This window comes from Hemiscyllium ocellatum, chromosome 12 (genome assembly GCF_020745735.1).
Source record: "Hemiscyllium ocellatum isolate sHemOce1 chromosome 12, sHemOce1.pat.X.cur, whole genome shotgun sequence".
NCBI lineage: Eukaryota > Metazoa > Chordata > Chondrichthyes > Orectolobiformes > Hemiscylliidae > Hemiscyllium > Hemiscyllium ocellatum.
In genome coordinates, this window is record NC_083412.1 from 34,965,592 (window position 1) to 34,984,402 (window position 18,811).

Sequence of the window (18,811 nt, forward strand, 5' to 3'; positions counted from 1 at the left end):
CTGCTATTGTGTTTATCTATACTTTCCTCAGTTTTAATCAGCAATAAAGCTCTACTCCCTTTCACCGAAGAAAATCAAAGAAATGGTTCCCTTTCATGTTTAATTGAAGTTTGATAACTAGATTCCAAAAATTAAATAAAAGTATTTGTTGCAACCAAGAGGGGTTTAAAAAGATAGGGTCGAAGATCACCCTCCTCACCTGTCATAACAGCATGATTTTTTTTCCCCCTTCACTCATGGGATGTGGGTGTAACTCACTGGTTTGGCATTTAGCTGCCCACCCCACCCTGACAAGATTGCCTTCTTGAACTGCTGTAGTCAGACCTACAATGCCATTAGGTAGGGAATTCCAAGATTCCCGTCCAGCGACAGTGGAGGAACAGTACATATTTGAAAGTCAGGAGGTGAATGGCTTGGAGGAGATATTACCGGTTGTGGTGTTCCCTTGTAACTGCTGCCCTTGACCTTCTCAATGGTAGTGAGTGTGGATTTGAAAGGCACTGTCTGAGGATCTTTTGTGAATTTCTGCAGTGCATCTTGCAGATAGTATACACAGCTGTTACTGAGCATTGGTGGTGGAGACTAAACATTTGTGCACCTTCTTCTTGGAAGATTAACAAAATTGTGAAGTGGGAAGCCAGCTGTCTGCATAAGCTGGTATCTGAGCTGTGACTCCTGATTATAAAAGCTGCAATAACGAAGGAAGACTAGACTAAACTTTGAATTATCATCATCTCCTTTGCACACTGGGGCAAGATTAAGATATTGGATTGAAGAGATGGTAGCATTTTCAGCTCTTATGAAGACGTTAACAGTTGTATGTTCTCGCAACAAGAGAATTATTCAACACCTCATAGAGGAATGAATTTGGTAGATGGAAAGAGGATAGAAGAACATTGTGAAGAAAGAAATTATTTCTGTACTACTCCTTAAGTAAGAATTTCTCTTTGTCAGTAGTGATACTACCAAAAACACACTCTTCAGCATGAGGTTCTCCTCTGCAGACAATGATATCTTGGGAAGAATATTAGAAAATGGGATTCCACCATCATCAATAACAGAATGAGCTTAACGACTCTCAGAAATGAGACCCTCTTGGACACAAAAATCATTACTCAGGTATATGGAAATCTGCTGCATAACACTCAGATCTGCAGAGTTGCATGTAAATTCAGCATTAACTTCAGGTATTTTCTCTACAAAAGCTATATTGGCAAGAGGAAGGACATCTAATTTTGATAATTCTTAAGATACTTGACCTGAGGTCAATGTTTTCCTGTTGCACTCATTTCATCTTTTCAGATGCAGGGCTGAGAATCATTTTTCAGAAGTCTCCTTGTGGGATTTCTCAAGGGCTACTTTCCATTTTCACTCGTTAACTCCTTTTTTAGGTGATGCAGTTATTTAGTAACAATATTTTCTGAATTATGTTGGTACGTGGGAAATATAGATTCATACAGAAACAGAACCAGAAGATTTCATCAATATAAAAATCACCATTCACTCTATTAAGCTTAAACCCATAATCCAGAAGGATGGCAAAATGGAAATGTTAACAAAGCCTCATAATCCAGAAGTTCAGGTTAATGCTTTGAAGACAAAGCTTCAAATTCCAACATAGGAGAATATAAAGTTAGTCTCAGTAATTAATTAGGTTTATAGCCAGCACACATTTGTTGGGCCATTTGTCTGTGCTGTAGACCTCTCTAACTCTAATTGCGACCATAAAAATATTATCAATTATTGAAAAACCCCTCCGATTCCCTAATGTTCTATAATAGGGAAGGAAAACAAGCCATCCTTACCTGGTCTGGTCTACATGAGACTGCAGATCCACAGCAATGTGGATGACTCTTGATTAATGTTTTGAAATGGCCTAGCAAGCCATTCACTTCAAAGGAAAATTAGGAATAGGCAATAAATGGTACTGAGTCTCACATCCTCTGAAAGAATGAAAGGGCTATAGGAAACATGTTGTTAAACTTGAAAGGATTCAAAAAAGATTTACAAGGATGAAGCTAAGGTTGGAGGGTGTGAGCTATAGGGTGAGGCTTGAGGTGGAATAGGCTGGGGCTGTTTTCCCTGCAGCGTTAGAAGCTGAGGGGTGACCTTATAAAGGTTTATAAAATCATGAGGGGTATGAACAGGGTGAATAGTCAAGATTGTTTTCCCAGGAAAGATTTAAAAAGGGATCTAAGAGACACCATTTTCTCACAGAGGGTGGTGAGTGTATGGAATGAACTGTCAGAAGACGTGATGGAGGCTGGTACAATTATGTTTAAAAAGCACCTGGATAGGTACATGAATAGGGAGGCTTAAAGGGATATTGGCCAAATGCTGGCAACTGGGGCGAGATCAGTTAGGATTTCTGGTTGGCATGGATGTGTTGGACAGAAAGGTCTCTTTCCGTGCTGTAAATTTCCAACGACTCTCTGAATAAAAAGGCATAAGTTAAGAAAAAGTGCTTTTTGAAAACAAAATCCGGTATATTTCAGCACACAGAAAGCCGTCATCTTAAACATGTTTTCTGTGGGCTGGTAAGGTCACAGCTAAATTTGGCATGCTTGTGTTCGGAAACAGTTACTCCACCACAAGTGAGTAATGTAAATTTTTTTAAAAAACAACAAAACTGCGAATGCTGTAAATCAGAAGCAAGAACAGAAATCGCTGGAACAGCTCAGCAGGTCTGTCAGCATCTGTGAAGAGAAATCAGTTAATGTTCAGGTTGAGTGACCCTTCCTCAACTGGGAGTTTAACTCTTCATTTTTAAAATTAAAAATAGCCTAGCTAGATGTTTCCAAACCTTACTTAAAATTAATATCCTCCACCTCCATTTGATGCTCAACTTTCCTTGGGTACCTCTCAGCTTGAAACTCAGTGGGTTGAGCCTTTACTCTTTTATCGAAAGAAATCATGAGTGTCTCCATGGCTTGCTGATGAGATTCAATTGCAGACTCCAGGTACATTGGTATACAGTAGATTAATAAATTGCTAAATTCTCAATATTGGCTGGGTCTAAATGTAGACTTAAGCTTCTTATTCACCTCGAATAGGCTACAACCAACAACTTTCAGTCAGTAACTATTTGTTTAGCTGCTTCTGAGAAGTTCTTCTTTAAAATGTACCAAGTTCACGGTAACATTCCTTACTCAATGCCGTAAGCTCATCTCACATACAAATTGATTTCAGCAAATAGTGGTGAGATATGTCCATGATATTTGAAATGCCAGCATTTATTTGTCTGTTTCAGATGTGATTGAAAGCTCCCAACTCCATAATCTGGAACTTTTAAGCGTCTGAGACCATTTTGCTGCCTGCAGAAAAGTTTGAATCTTCCTTGGTTTTCATTTGTGATTCACCAGCCAGAGGCTCCTTTTCAGCTGCTGTCATTTCAGATGTTGGGGCAACTGCAATTTGAGCTTATTCATTGCAGTTAGCCTACAACATTGGCAGCTCCTTTATCTTCAGTTGAGGCTCCTGAAACTTTGCCAAATTCTTTTCCATTTCTTGTGGGTGGCAAATTGGAGTCGATTCTAGTGAGAGTGTAGGATTTCAATCTTTTTTTCTTTCTACAGTGCTTTGGCCTTCTTTACTTGAAGGGATTTCTATAGCCATTCACAGTAGCTGCTGCCTGCCTGTCATTGATGGGTTTAGTGGAACATGTAGACAAATTCACCTTTTTAATCACCGCCCCAATAAAAGAAAGCTGCTTTCCCCCCAAAGGAGACAGCACAGACTTCAGGAACATTGATGCTATCAAAGAATGTAGCAAGATTGAGCACCTCTTCTGCCAACAAATCATCAGCATCAGTGGCTGCTATATTCTCTTCACCATCTCCTGAAAGACCAAGCTAAAGAGGTTTAGAATATTATCGGTGACTGGTCACCTTCACCATCAGTGCCTCATTTCGCTACTTCTTCTAACATCTCCTCAAAGGGGAAAGAAAGCTCATCAATATCAGCATGTCATCCCAGGGATTTAAAACTGCACAAGCAGCTGTGTCATAAAAATGAAAATAAGAAAGCATAAATATTTTTCCCTTCTAAATAAATGCCCATCCCATACACATGAATAAAAAGAATTAGGAAATACAATTTCTCTGCAGAGATTCATTTTCAAAAACATAACACTTTTGGTGAATAATTGCTGGTTCCTGATGGGGAGAAAAAGAAATGAAGTGTTCAGAATGACGCAGTTGGCATCCTGGCACACACAGGCAGGTGTCACTAAACACAGGCAGCTGTCTCTGGGACCTGTGCCATGCAATTGGTTTAGGTATCATTGAGAATTCTGCGGCTATTCAAGTGAATAGGTATATCAATTTTTCAGATCCTACACTGAACTCTTCAAAAGGATTTTCTCAAACAGGTAGAGGATGAGTTGGAGAAAGCGAGGACTGCAGATGCTGGAGGTCAGAGTTGAGAGTGAAAAGCACAGCAGGTCAGACAGCATCCAAAGAGCAGGAGAATCAACGTTTTAGGCATAAGCCCTTCATAGGAATGAGCTGGGTCATGAAAAGAGAGAGTCTAAGTAAAGTGTAAAAACATGTTCTGAAGAATGGTCATTGGACTCAAAATGTTAACTTTGCTTTCTCTTCACAGATGGTGGCACGGTGGTTAGTGCTGCTTCCTCACAGCGCCAAGGACCAGGATTTGATTCTAGCCCTGGCTGACTCTCTGTGTGAGCTTGCACATTCTCTCTGTGTTTGCATAGGTTTCCTCCGGGTGCTTTGATTTCCACGCACAGTCCCAAGATGTGCGCTTAGGCAGGGTTAAAACCCTATGCGAGGTTACAAAAATGGGGTGGGGAGTTGGATCTGGTTGGGCTGCCATTTGGAGAGTCAGTGCAGGCTCAATGAGCCAAATGGCCTCTTCCTGCATTGTAGTGATTCTGTAGTGCCAGACCTGCTGAGTTATCCAGCAATTTCTGTTTTTGATTCAGTTTTCCAGCATCTGCAGTTCTTATTGTTAAATTCTGAAGAGATGTACATATATCTGAATGTAAATCTCTGTTGTGATTGATAGTATCCTCATCATTCTCAACCATGGGATAAGAACACTACTTCATATTGTTCTGTGTATGCAAGGACTGTATGCACATTAACTATGACTCCCCAAAATCTGTTCTCAAGTTTTAAATATTTTGTAGTGGTTCAGTAACAACACAAATAAAATTCTGCTTGGATCATTTTGCTCTCACACTACAATGAGCCACAGAAAGTAAAATCAAAGGTATTGCAAATCATTCCTCTTCTCAGATTTGAACAAGTCCTTTGTGATGCTGACCACAACCAGTTACCCAATTGTAATTGAGTGTACCTTATCAAAGAATGTTTGAAACACCAATACCAGACACATGTAAAAGAATTAAAATGTTTGCATGACAACAAATGAAATATTTAAAAGTCTTTCTCGCTGTGTGTAGTCATCAACAATGGAGTGGTGATGAGATAAGATCAGTTCTGTGTCACCCTCAGTCAGATAGCTTTCTAATACTCGTTATGCAGCCTCATTGATAAGAAATAGCTGTGCTGGGGAAAAGCCACAAAGCAGCCTGTGGCTATCGACAGCACTCAGCTCAAGTCAGCACCTTCTGCCAAGGGAAATCAGAAAGAAAAATGCCATAGTCACAGTGAAAAAAAAATCACCTAAGCATATTTCCTTTTACTGATTCAGTTTGGGGTGTACAAAGTTAAATATCACACAACGCTAGATTATAGTCCAACAGATTTATTTGGAAGCACTAGGTTTTGGAGTGCTGCTCTAATGATGCTCCTTACCACCTGATAAAGGAACATCGCTCTGAAAGATAGTGCTTCTAAATAAACCTGTTGGACTATATCCTTTAATTGAATGAATTATTGTTGAGAATTTACAGCATCAACTTGAAAATGGCTCATTTAAAAAAAAAGACCATGACACACAGGAGCAGAATTAGGCCATTCGGTCCATTGAGTCTGCTCTGTTATTCAATCATGACATTTCTCAATCCCCACTGTCCTACCTTCTCCCTGTAACCCTTGATCTCTTTACTAACCAAGAACCTCTCTCTGTCATACAGACACTTGATGAATTGGCTTCTGTGGCAATGAGTTCCACAGATTCACCATCCTCTGGCTCAAGAAATTCCTCCTTATTTCGGTTCGAAAGGATCATCCTTTCCACCCAAGGCTGTGCCCTCGATCCTCCACATTCACTCTATCCAGGCCTCTCAGTATTCTGTAAGTTTCAATCAGATTCCTTCCTCATCCTTGTGAACTCGATTGAGTACAGACCCAGGGTCCTCAACCACTCCTCATATGATGAGTCCTTTATTCCAGAGATCTTTCTTGTTAATGTCCTCTGGACCTCTCCAAAGCCAACACATTGCTTTTTAGATATGGAGCTCATAACTGCTCACAATGTTCCAAATGCGGTTTAACCATAGCTTTATAAAGCCTCAGTAGTACATCTCTGCTCTTGTTTTCTCTAGACCTCTCAAAATGAATGTTAACATTGCATTTGCCTTCCTAATTGTTAACTGAATCCACAGGTTGTCTTTAAGATAATCCTTAACTAGGACACCCAAGTCCCTTTGTGCTTCAGATTTCACAAACCTTTCCTCATTTAGAAAATAGTCTACATATTTATTCTTCTGACTAAAGTGCGTAACCTAACATTTCCCACATTTTGTTCCATCTGCTACTTCATTGCCCACTCTCCTCGCCTGTTCAAGTCCTTCTGCAGCTTTCCTGCTTCCCTGACACCAGTTAATTCCATAGAAGCTTAATTCCAGATTTCATTTCCATTATCTTCAACTTCCGACCATCTGCCCTGGTGGGAGTTGAACATAGGCCCCTGTAGCGTTCCTCAGGACACTACCTGTCACTCCATCTATCTTTGTACCATCTGCAAACTTAGCAACAATGCCCTCAGTTCCTTTATCCAGATCGTTATCTATAATGTGATTATTTGCGATCCCAACACTGACCCCGACGGAAACCCACTAACCACCTGCTGCCATCCTGAGAAAGACAGAGAATTTCTTCGAAGTGGGCCTCCTTTAAAGAGACTTCACAATGGTACAAACTTGGTTACAGACAAAAAAAACTGCAGGTGTTGGAATCCAAGATAGACAAGCAGGAGGCTGGAAGAACACAGCAAGCCAGGCAGCATCAGGAGGTGGAAAGGTTGACATTTTGGTTGTAACCCTTCTTCAGGATATTTTCAGGTCATCCTGAGAAAAGGGCCCTTTATCCTCACTCTCTGCCTTCTGCCAATCAGCCAATCTTCTATCCATTGCAGGACCTTGTCCCTAACACCATCGGTTGTCACCTTATTTAGCACCCTCCTGTGCAACACCTTGTTAACAGACTTGGAAATCGAATAGATCATGCCAAATAGTTGTTCAAAGGGGTAACTAGCAAGATAAACAAAGAATTCTACAGAACCGAGAGGCGAAGCTGCTCTTGACATAGCCATGTGGACTCAGCCCAATTTTTGTGCACTTCCAAGTACTCCACAATCTCATTCTTAATAATGGATTCTAAAATTTTACTAATAACCGATGTCAGCTATGATGCCTATAAATTCCTGTCTTCTGCCTCTCTCCCTTCTCAAACAGGAGTGTTTAAATTAGCTATTTGTCAGTCCGATGGGACCCTCCCTGACTCCAGTGATTCCGGAAAGATCATCATCAATGCCTCTTCAATCCCTTCAGCTATCTCATTCAGAACTCTGGTGTACAGTTCATCTGGTCCAGGTGATATATCGCATTCAGACCTTGCAGCTTCCCCAGTAGTTTATCCTTAGCGATGTCCACTATACTCACCTCTGCGCTCTAACTTTCTCAATGTTTTGGTCTTCTACTTGTATCTTCTATATTCCTTATTATATTTCCAGATTCATTTTCCAATGCACATTCTTGCCTCTCCCTTATCTTTAATATATCTGTTAAAAAAACTCTCACAACCTTATGTTACTAGCTAGCTTACCCTATTTCACCTTTTCCCCTTTATTGCTTTTTTTAGTTATCATCTGCTGGTTTGTATAAGATTTCACACATTCTATGATTTTGCTTTTATGCTGGCCCTGACTTCCGTCGTCAACCATGTTGCCTCATCCTCCCCTTAGCATGTTTTTCCTTCCTTGAGCTGAATTGCTGCTGTGCCTGACAAATTACCTCCAGAAACTCCTACCATTGCTGCTCCACCATCTTCCCTGCTCAGGTCCCCTTTAAAAACAACTCTGGACAGCTCTTTATGTCTTTGCAGTTATCTTTACTCAACTACCATATTATTATGTCTGATCCAATTGGCAAAAAGAGAAAATTGATTAAATAAATAATTCTCAACTGTTATAAAAGTATGCATGATATATATCCAGAAACTTTAATATAGAATGGCATTGGACATAACCAATAAAATCTGATAAATTAATAGTATTAATTTTATGTACATGTTTGCATTTTGTAATTTTATTACTGTAGTGACAGTAATTTGATTATATGAACATCATAATTGCATGACAACCCTAAACTTTACATTTTCTTTTCTGAAAATTCTTGTTCCTGATTTCTGCTGAAGGACTGTGCTTTTGTATCTCAATATCTAGTCAAATGATAAAGTGACCCAAGGAACTATAATGTGGTTGTCTTGTTATTTGTAGAACATTCACAAAAGATCTATATAAAGTGGTTTGATGTAAAGGCAGATTATTATTAATATTGTTTGAAGAGTCTTGTAAAAAGGATTGTACAAAGTCATTCATTTGAAGGGGGCCATTAAAAGTGCATTGAGAATTTTTAAAGACATGTCTTGGATGATGTATGGCGTACCTAATTATTGATCACTTTTTTAAAAAAACTGAAAATCTCAATACTGGCTTTGTTTTAGATATTGTTTAAAGATTTATTGGGGTATAGCATGCTGAGAGACAGAAGTGGCCCAGCTCATCCTCTGTCTGTTTGAGAAAATCCTTTTGGAGAATTTAGGGTAGGATCTGAAAAATTGAGGTAACTATTCTCTCGAATAGCCTTAGAATTCTCAATAATTCCCAAACCAACTGCATGGCACAGATCCCAGAGACAGCTGCCTGTGTTTAATGACACCTACCTGCGTGTGTCAGGATGCCAACTGAGTCATTCTGAACAATTCATAGCTTTTACTTGATCCCATCCTTCCCCCTCCCCACCCAGCCCATCAAAAACTAGCAATTACTGACCAAAGTGTCATGTTTTTCATTATTTACCTGTGCAGAGAAAGTTTTATTTTTCTTTCTATTGATGTGTGAGATGGGGTTTATTTAGACTGGGCAAGTATTTGTACTTTCCTCCCTAAAATTGCCTATTAATCAGCTTTGTGACTTTGCTGAATATGGACTATTTCCAGTTTTTTATTATTATTATTAAAGAAACCTGACTGATTATAATGTATTACATTTAGAATGAGAAATGTCACATGTATGATTCACCTCATCGATAACTTGCTAAAGCATTTCAATTTATACTGTGACCCGTAGAATGGTGATATTGGAGAGGGACACTGACCTCGATTGTAAAACAAAATTGGTTGCCTATGTCTGGGATAACTCAGAGTTGACAATATGTCTGTGAGGTAGGGGGACTGATAATTGAAGAGGATAAAGGAAAGATGCCAGGTTTCTCGTGCATTCAAGTATATTGCTGAAATAGCAACTTTCAACATAAGTGAGTCTGTACAGCAAGTTGGGAAAGAATATAATCCTTTAAATGACCTTTCGTACAATTGTGGAGTACTGCAAAGCAGTAAAAGTTAGATATTAGAATAAAAGCTAGGAAACCTGAAAGCTAGAAAAAATGAACAGAAATAGAAAAGAATAGGAGTAATACCGGCTCAGATTCAGTTGGAAAAGAAGAAATTAAAAGATGGAATTTAAGAAAAAGAACAAAACATTTTACAAAATGGAAGAGAATGTGGAAAAAAAATTCATTCATAAGAAAAAGGAATGTTACATACCACTTATCAGCCTAAGAGTAGATATTATCCAGGTCTTACTGCATTTGAACATGGACTGCTTTCAGTGGTTGAGGAATGAAGAATGCACAATTTTCAGCATTGATCAGTTAACATCCGCAATTTGGATTTTATAATGGTGGGAAGGTGATTGATGAAGCAGCTAAAGATGACAAACTCCTGCAGAAATGTCTTGGAGCTGAGGTGACTGACATACAACAATGACAACACTTTGTGCCAGGTATGACTCCAAACAGCAGAGAGATTCCCCCACTCCTGATTCCCCATTGATTCTGAGTTTTCTAAGTCTCATTGATGCTACACTCAATGGAGTGCTGCTTTGATGTCAAAAGTAGACACTCTCACTCATGCTTGAACAGAAGCTTTAATAATTTCAGGAGTTAATTGCTCCTGGCAGAACCCAAATTTGACTGCAGTGAACAAGTTACTGCTGAGCATGTGCTGATAGATAACACTGATTGATAATACTTTCCAACATTTTGCTGACAAAATCGAGAACAGACCAGGTGCAATTGACCAAGTTGAATTTACCCTGGTTTTTGTGCTCAGGAAATGGGAGGCAATTTTCCACATTATCGGTTGGATGCTGGTGCAGATGCATACAGCTTGGCTAGGGCTATGACTAATCTTGAGTACAAGTCTTTAGTGCCATTGCTGGAATGTTGTTAGGGGCCATGGTCTTCACAGTATCCAGAGCCTTCAGATGTTTCTTGGGGACCCTAGGAAATGGCTAAGATGTGTTATCCACTCAGTATTTCTTGCTGATGATGATTGCAAAGACTTCAGCCCTGTCATTTGTATGCTGGTCTCTTTCGTCATTGGGATTGGGATATTTGTGGAGCCCCTATCTCCTCTTAGTTTTTTCATTGTCCACTATGTTGACTGCATACAGCTGGACTGTATAGCTCAAATCTTATTCATTGGTTGTCAGATCTCTTAGCCATGTCGATCACATGCTACTTTTGTTATTTGGCATGTTAGTAATCCCACATTGTTGCTTCATCTGGTTTAACAATTCACTTTTAGTTACATCTTATGCTGGTCCTGGCACATCCTTTTGCACTCTTCACTCATCCAGGGTTGATCTCCCCTTGTAATGTTATGGAGGAGCTGGTGTTGAATTGGGGTGGACAAAGTTAAAAATCACACAACACCAGGTTATAGTCCAACAGGTTTATTTGGAAGCACTAGCTTTCAGAGCGCTGCTCCTTCATCAGGTAGCTAGTACAGCAGGATCATAGGACACAGAATTTGTCGAAAAAAGAAGTGTCACACAACTGACACGATGTATTGAACAAACCTTAGATGGCTGTTAAGTCTTTAATCACCTAGAATGGGGTCGCAGGTTTCGATTGATTAGTATGTAAATCTCAGAACTTCTTTCAAGTCACATTTCTGAGATAACTTCAGGTTTTATCAGTATAATATAAATGGTAGAGTGGAGGATATGTTGGGCCATGAGGTTACAAGTTGCAATGGGTTACAATACTGCTGCTGCTGATGCCTCACTGCTCCTCATGGATGTGCAGTCTTGAGTTGCTATATCTGATCAAAGTCTATCACATTCAGCATGGTGGTAATGCCACACAACATGACGGAAGGTATCCTCTTTGGATGTCCTCGTACACACCTTCCTACAATGATGCTTGATCAGGATTTCCATGTCTTGAACAACCAAAAAATTTAAATTACAGTAGCTTTCAGCACCATTATCAAAGTGACTAGAAATTATCCCAATGCTATCCAAACAATTCGTTTATACAATTATATTGTGAACACTACATGGACAGCGTGAAGTGAAATTACACCAGACACATTATATGACTAAACTGCGTGGTCATATCCAGCATAGCTTACGTTATGGCCTGAAATATGACAACCATTGTGGGGTCCATCAATGAATCTGACCAAAACAAGTTCGGTTCAAGTTGAATGTGCTTCTTTTAAGTTGCATCCTTTATTCATACCTGATACCCAATAATAAAACTACAGTTGCAATTAAAAGGCAATGGGCATTAAGAATTACAATTCAATAGCATGATGGAGTGGGCTGACAAAGAAATCTGGCATGCTGCCACTTACACATGGAGATCCTTCCATAACACTTGCCTGACGTTTCACCTCAATGCTTGGTTTCTTTGTTGATTGAAAACCTGTCTGTCTATCTCAGCCTTGAATATATTTAACAACCCAAATTCCACAACTCTCTGAGGAAAAGTGCACTTTTTCTGGACTAATTGTCCAATAATGCCTGTATGTCTCTCTTTAGGGGGCCAAAATTGTTCAGAGTATTCCAGTAAGACAGAAAAGAGATCTGAGAAGTTTTCTTGGCTTAATCAGTGCATGAACTCTTCCATCCTTTGCATGTCAGAACACAGCAATACAGTAAGAACTCAAGAGAGAAGTTGCTAAGTACCAGCAGTCAGGGTCACACGAGAGGAGCTTCAGCAAACCCAAAGTACAACTAGACCGGAAGACAAATCTGCAATACTACAACAGAAAGAAACCTGTCACTCGGCATGTAGATGGTTCTTCAGAAAGGGACTTAGACCAGCCCTGGGTACAAGATGGAAAGCCAATAGCACTGGCATTCAAATTTCCATGATCAGCTGAGATCAGATGCATCAATAGAGAGAGAGAGACAGAGAGAGAGAGAGAGAAAGAGAGAGAGAGAGAGACAGAGAGCTTTTGCAGTGTTGTCAACATGAGTAATTCTACAAATATCTCTATGGGAGTTGAAGAGTCTGGTACTGAAAAACCACACTCCATTCTTGATTAAGGGATTATGCCTGAAACGTCGACTCTCCTGCTCCTCGAATGCTGCCTGACCTACTCTGGTTTTATAGCACCGCACTCTTTGACTCTGATCTCCAAAACTTGCCGTCCTCACTTTCTCCTATATCTCTATGGGAGAAAGTTCATAATGGAGCATGGCTATCACTAGAACAAGTATATACAAACTCTGTGTGTGGAGTACTGAAAACACTGCAGACTCTACTCTTTTTGCATCTGCCAAGGGAGGTGCAGATGAGCTGATGTGCTGTATTTGTCAAACTCAAAGTCATCAGTTGAATAATGGGAGTAAGGACCATGTGTCATCCCATTTGCTGGGAAAAAGTTCAAAGATCAGACATGTCCAAAAATCAAGCAAGCTTGTTCTTTTCCATCCAGTAGGCAGCTTACTGGGATTGTTCCTTCTCCCACACAGTTTCTGTAGTCATTTGCTGATAATATTTTTGGAGTTCAATTCAAGGTTGATCAAGAAAATCCATTCTATATTGGAAGGAAATAGTAAGAGAAATATAGGCACCAAGATCAGGTGGCCAACTCTCAGAGAATAAATGGGGCAACACTTTGGCATAAGAGCTGATAGGATGTGAGGCAGTGAGTCTTGAAGTGTGAAAGGCAATTAGTGAGTCTGGAATGACAAGGGGGAGTGGTGTTGATAAATCTGTAACAATCAAAATGGTTGCTGAGTCTGACTGAGCAGGAGTCATTGGTGTGACTGTTACAACAAACAGGGTGGAGGGAAGGGGAAGTGGATTGGTAAGGCTAAAAGATCAAGGTGCTGATGAATCCAAGGACAAGAAATTTACTAGCAATTTTGTCTGTGCCAAGTTGGTAAGTTGGGGCTAGTGGCAAAGTGGTCTGGTGAATCTATAAGGCTGGAGACTTGCTGGTGAGTCTGTGGTAGTGGGACCAGTACTGGTGAATCTAAATGAGCAGAAAGTAGGTCTCTAGAAACTGGGGGTTCAATAGTGAGTCTGTAGGAGCAAAGGAGGGGATGGTGGTGATATAGAGCCTACAGAAGCAGAGATTTATGGGTGGAGCCAGGGGCATGGAGGTTGGCATGGGCTTTGGATGGAGCTGGTGAATATGGAGATTTAACAGGGAGACTACATGAGTGGGAATTTGCCAGCACTTTGGAGAGAATAAGGATTTGCTAATGAGCCTCAAGTAAGGAGACACCATGAGGAGAAGACAGTGAGCAGGTATGCACTTGCATGGAAATTGAAGATCAAAAATGTGGGCTAAACAGCACATTTACAGGTATATAACTACTTGTAGGTATGCAAAATCAGAAACAACGAAATCTCTGAATATTCCCATCAGGCAAAATAATTACTGTTTTTTTCCTCTTTAAACTCAGCATAAATCAAGTCGCAAGTCTAACAACTGGTTAGTATCTTCTGATTTGCTGAGAACTTTGATACAATTGATTAAATGAGGGTGATTCCTTGGGAGTTTCACACTTGAGACTTCAAATTTATGATTTCATCCAGAATGCTATCATTATACAGTGATTGGGACTTAAGGCTCTGGCTGGAAGGTAGGACTAGTGTAGAGCTGGTGTAGCTTTGGCGATGGATACTTAATGGGCTGAAGGTCCTTTTCTGTATTGTGTGATTCTATAATTACGGAGTTCATATCTGGAATATTGTGTACAGCTCAAGTCTAACTTAAGAAAGGACATCGTTATATTGGAAGTAGTCCTGTGAAGATTCTTTGGACTGATTTCTGGGGAGGGCGAGCTATTTTATGAAGAAAGATTGAACAGGCTGGGCTTATATCCATTGGAGTTTAGGAAAGAAAGACTGAAAGGCAATTTCAATGAAACATATCAGATCTTGAAGAGATTTGACAAGTTGAATGCTGAAAAATAAGGTGCTCCCATTTAAGATGGATATGAGGACACTTTCCTTTCTATTAGAGAGTCTGTGAAACACTTCTTCCAAGAGGGTACAGGCAGGATCATTGAACTATTTTAAGGCAGAAGTAGACAGATTTTTGACAGAGGGGGGTCAAAGGGTTTTGGGATATGCAGAAAATTGAACTTGGGCTGCAATCAAATCAGCCATGATCTTAGTGAATGGTTGAGCAGGCTCAGGATGAATGAGGTAGTGAATTACCTACTCCTCTTCCAAATTTATGCACATTCTAAGAAGAAAAATGGTTACAGCAGATTCCTGTTCTGGTCTGTCACTGTATGAGAAGCTTAAGATAAAAAAGATCCATTACCTAATGAGCATAATACCATTGAGACCAAGAAAAATTACAGATGACACCTGTAAAGGTGAGGAGTTACAGGTGCTACTTTAGCACATGATAGATCTTGATGAAATGCAGCCACTATGACATGATTGGCCAATCACTACAGGATGGTGTTCCATTGGCTATATCAAGAATCTTGGTTCCCAAAAATAACAGAGATGATTTAGCTGGAAGATCATGTGGGAATGGAGAAGTGTAAACTCAGAAGCAGACCTGATGTACACTAGATAAACACCTATAAAGACATGACAACGAATGATTTGGAGATGCCGGTGTTGGACTGGGGTGTACAAAGTTGAAAATCACACAACACCAGGTTATAGTCCAACAGGTTTAATTGGAAGCACACTAGCTTTCGGAGTGACGCACCTTTGTCAGGTGGAGGAAGCTCCGAAAGTTAGTGTGCTTCCAATTAAACCTGTTGGACTATAACCTGGTGTTGTGTGATTTTTGACAAAGAATGGTATCTACATGCAGTGTATGAGCAAATAACAGAAATCCACAGCAGAGAAAGAGAGAGATGATGACTTGTGCTGTACCACTCAAACGATGATATGATGTGGAAGCGGATTTATTTTTACATAACCAATAATGGTATGTTAATTATAGACTATTAATCAACGTTCCTGTTCATCACAACAGTGTGGGCTCCATCCACCAGGCAGGAAATTCCTAAAAAATTTTAGGACCCCAATTCACTTCTTGAGAATTTAAGGAATTGTTGAACTCAATAGGTTCAACATCATTATTCCATCACCACATTATCCAAGGAGAAAGACATGGTTAGACAATCAAGGACACCCTCAAAGCATCAAAAGGGAAAAGAAAGGTCCACACGCGACCTCTTTGTTAATTAGAGCTCTCTTTCTCTCTTCGCAGATGTAAAATTATCTGTGGAGCTACTGAAAACAAATGGCCAGGAGTAAAACAACAACTCATTGATGCATAGGTGGAAAAAGGCCAATACTTCAATAGGCATGCCAAATTTGGAGTTTTTTTGATTAGACAGTTTGTACATGGACATAACTCAATCATGAAAATCTGGAACCCACCAAGCATTATTGCAGAAAATTTGATTGGAACCAATAAACAGATAAGAACAGGGTCTCTGTTCAGCTTGTGTCACTGATAATGCAGTAAAAGGCCATCAGCAGCACTAGCAGCATCACTGACCAATGGGATATTCACAATATAAGACCATAGACCATAAGACATAGGAGTGGAAGTAAGGCCATTCGGCCCATCGAGTCCACTCCGTCATTCAATCATGGCTGATGGGCATTTCAACTCCACTTACCAGCATTCTCCCCTTAGCCCTTAATTCCTTGTGACAACAAGAATCTATCAATCTCGGCCTTGAAGACATTTAGTGTCCCAGCCTCTACTGCACTCTGTGGCAATGAATTCCACAGGCCCACCACTCTCTGGCTGAAGAAATGTCTCCGCATTTCTGTTCTGAATTGACACCCTCTAATTCTAAGGCTGTGTCCACGGGTCCTAGTCTCCTCGCCTAATGGAAACAATTTCCTAGTGTCCACCCTTTCCAAGCCATGTATTATCTTGTAAGTTATATCAAGCATAACATGTACTGCAGTAACAGCAAATCATGCACCAGTTCAGTATACTGACCCATGACAGAGACAGACAATTATCGTTTCCGCAAAACAGACACATAGCATCTTACCACTCACTTGATATGTTAAACAACATTTTGTTTAAAAATGACATGAAGATATAAGAGAATCTGAAAGGTATCCAAACTAAAGTTTCATTATAAAAGTTGATTGCAAATTTTTTTGTTTAGACAGAATTTGTAAAAAAAGTTGTTACTTTATGCAAAGAATTTTTTTTGAGGAATGAACAATGTTGGATTGTTAGGTGACTTCAAATGATTCAGAAAATATTTTGTTATGCACATGTATATACAGATATACAGGATGCCAAATCACCTACTATTACACTAGTCAGTGTAAAAAAGTAATACTCTATAACATTACTCTGGCAATATCCTGCCTTTTTCTTCTTGTCTTTCCTTCACTCTCAGTCTCTCCCCAATTCAATCCTGCAATCCATTCCCTCTTCTGCCTTTCCATTTGCTGGATATCTATTATCCAGTTCTCACAAGAGGTGATCAACCTGAAACATTTATCAGAGAGCTGTGCTTGCCATATTGAAGTAATCTCAGGGAAACAAGGCTACATTTTTAAACATTGTAAAGTTTTTTTCATCGCACAGGGAACTGCAGCCATTCCTCTCCCAGATTCTGTGAGTGGTTAGAAATTCTGTACAGCTGAAGTGGTGCCCTCCTGGAAGCTGTGAGCTAAATCTATCCTTAGTGGCCAAATGGAGTCTACAAACCATTTTGCAGCATTGCTATTATTGATCATAAATAAATGAAACTAAAAATCTTCCATCGACTACATGGTTTGTAAATGTTAAGTCTCCATCAAGGCTGACAGATACTTGGCTTTAGAATGTTCTTATTTCAGTCAATTGTTTTCATAACAGTGAAGATATGTTCTTGGAGTCACCAAAATGATTGTTTGTCCAGTCCAATTATTGAAGCTTGTGTAAGAAAGTTGGTATCACAGAAATTGGTTCTCTTTTCTCTACAATATTTGAATGTCTGCTCAATTGTACTCAAAATGATTTTTGTTATTTCCTTTCATGAATTCAAACTTCTTTATAAATTGTTGTGTGTTGTTACTTCGCCAAAATCTGCAATTCTGAGCAACCAGCTACAGATATTAATTGTGAAGTGTTCTGTGGACTGCAAATGCCAGCAGTTTCCTAATGCTCATTAGTGTGATTATTGACAACACTGGAGAATAAGCATCCAATGCAATGGCTTCACTGCTGTTAAAATTGTGGCGTTAATAAGCAGTAGCTCTGCCAGTTTCTAAGACAGTGAAAACAGTACCTTGTTCTGACGAGTGAAAGAAAATCTCAATTGAGCCTTTACAAATAGCATTATTCTGTTTGCCTCGATTGAGGAAAATCTATTACATCAATACCTTTCTTTGCTCCCTTGCTCCTCTTCCCATTTTTTTCCTCTCTCTGCCTTGTCGCTGCTTTTGATGATGATTTTGCCATGCATTTTGTTATCACAAGGTTACTTTATCTTCCATGAATTGTTGCTTTTCTTTATGTAATTTGTTTCTTTGCTTTTAGCTATCAATTAATTATTTGGATGGATGCTGCACTAAGTACTTTTCAGATGGTGGATTTTATTTAAAGCCAGGTTGCAGCTGTGTTTGAAGTTGGTATTTGCTCTGGTATACAGACATTATTTCATATACATTTGCACAGTATCCATCCATTGTGCTATTTTAAAATTAAGATTTAGATTTAATGTGACTGCTGGACCTTTTATCTCCAAGGGCATCTATGGAAGAATTCATTCACAGTACTAGCATAATGAAGAATTAGAAGAAAAGTCATTTACATCTCCCGTTCCAACCTGTTGCAAAGCAGAAAATAAAATGCTTTCACATTTTCAGTTGTTGACATCCTCCTGTGCAATTAAGAAAACAAAGGTGTTCCATGTTGTAGATTTTTCCTTTTTAAGTAGTTTGATATTTAACATGCTACTAACAATTAACACCAGCTAGAAAATATACAAAATATTATAAAATGTTTTAATATTAGTGGGACCATTGATTAAAATGATAATTGTTTTGTCTTCACAAAACACCTGAACCTAACAAGAAATGAGTTAAAAATGACAATTTTTATGCACTGCCTCTGCACTTCAATACTATGAAAAA

At 39.3% G+C, this 18,811-nt stretch overlaps 1 protein-coding gene across 1 annotated transcript in view; it reads right to left on the bottom strand.

The window, feature by feature from the left end:
* The window catches only part of LOC132820725 (glutamate receptor ionotropic, kainate 1), a 116,433-nt gene that overhangs the window by 63,198 nt on the left and 34,424 nt on the right, over positions 1-18,811 (bottom strand). The window lies entirely within an intron of this gene.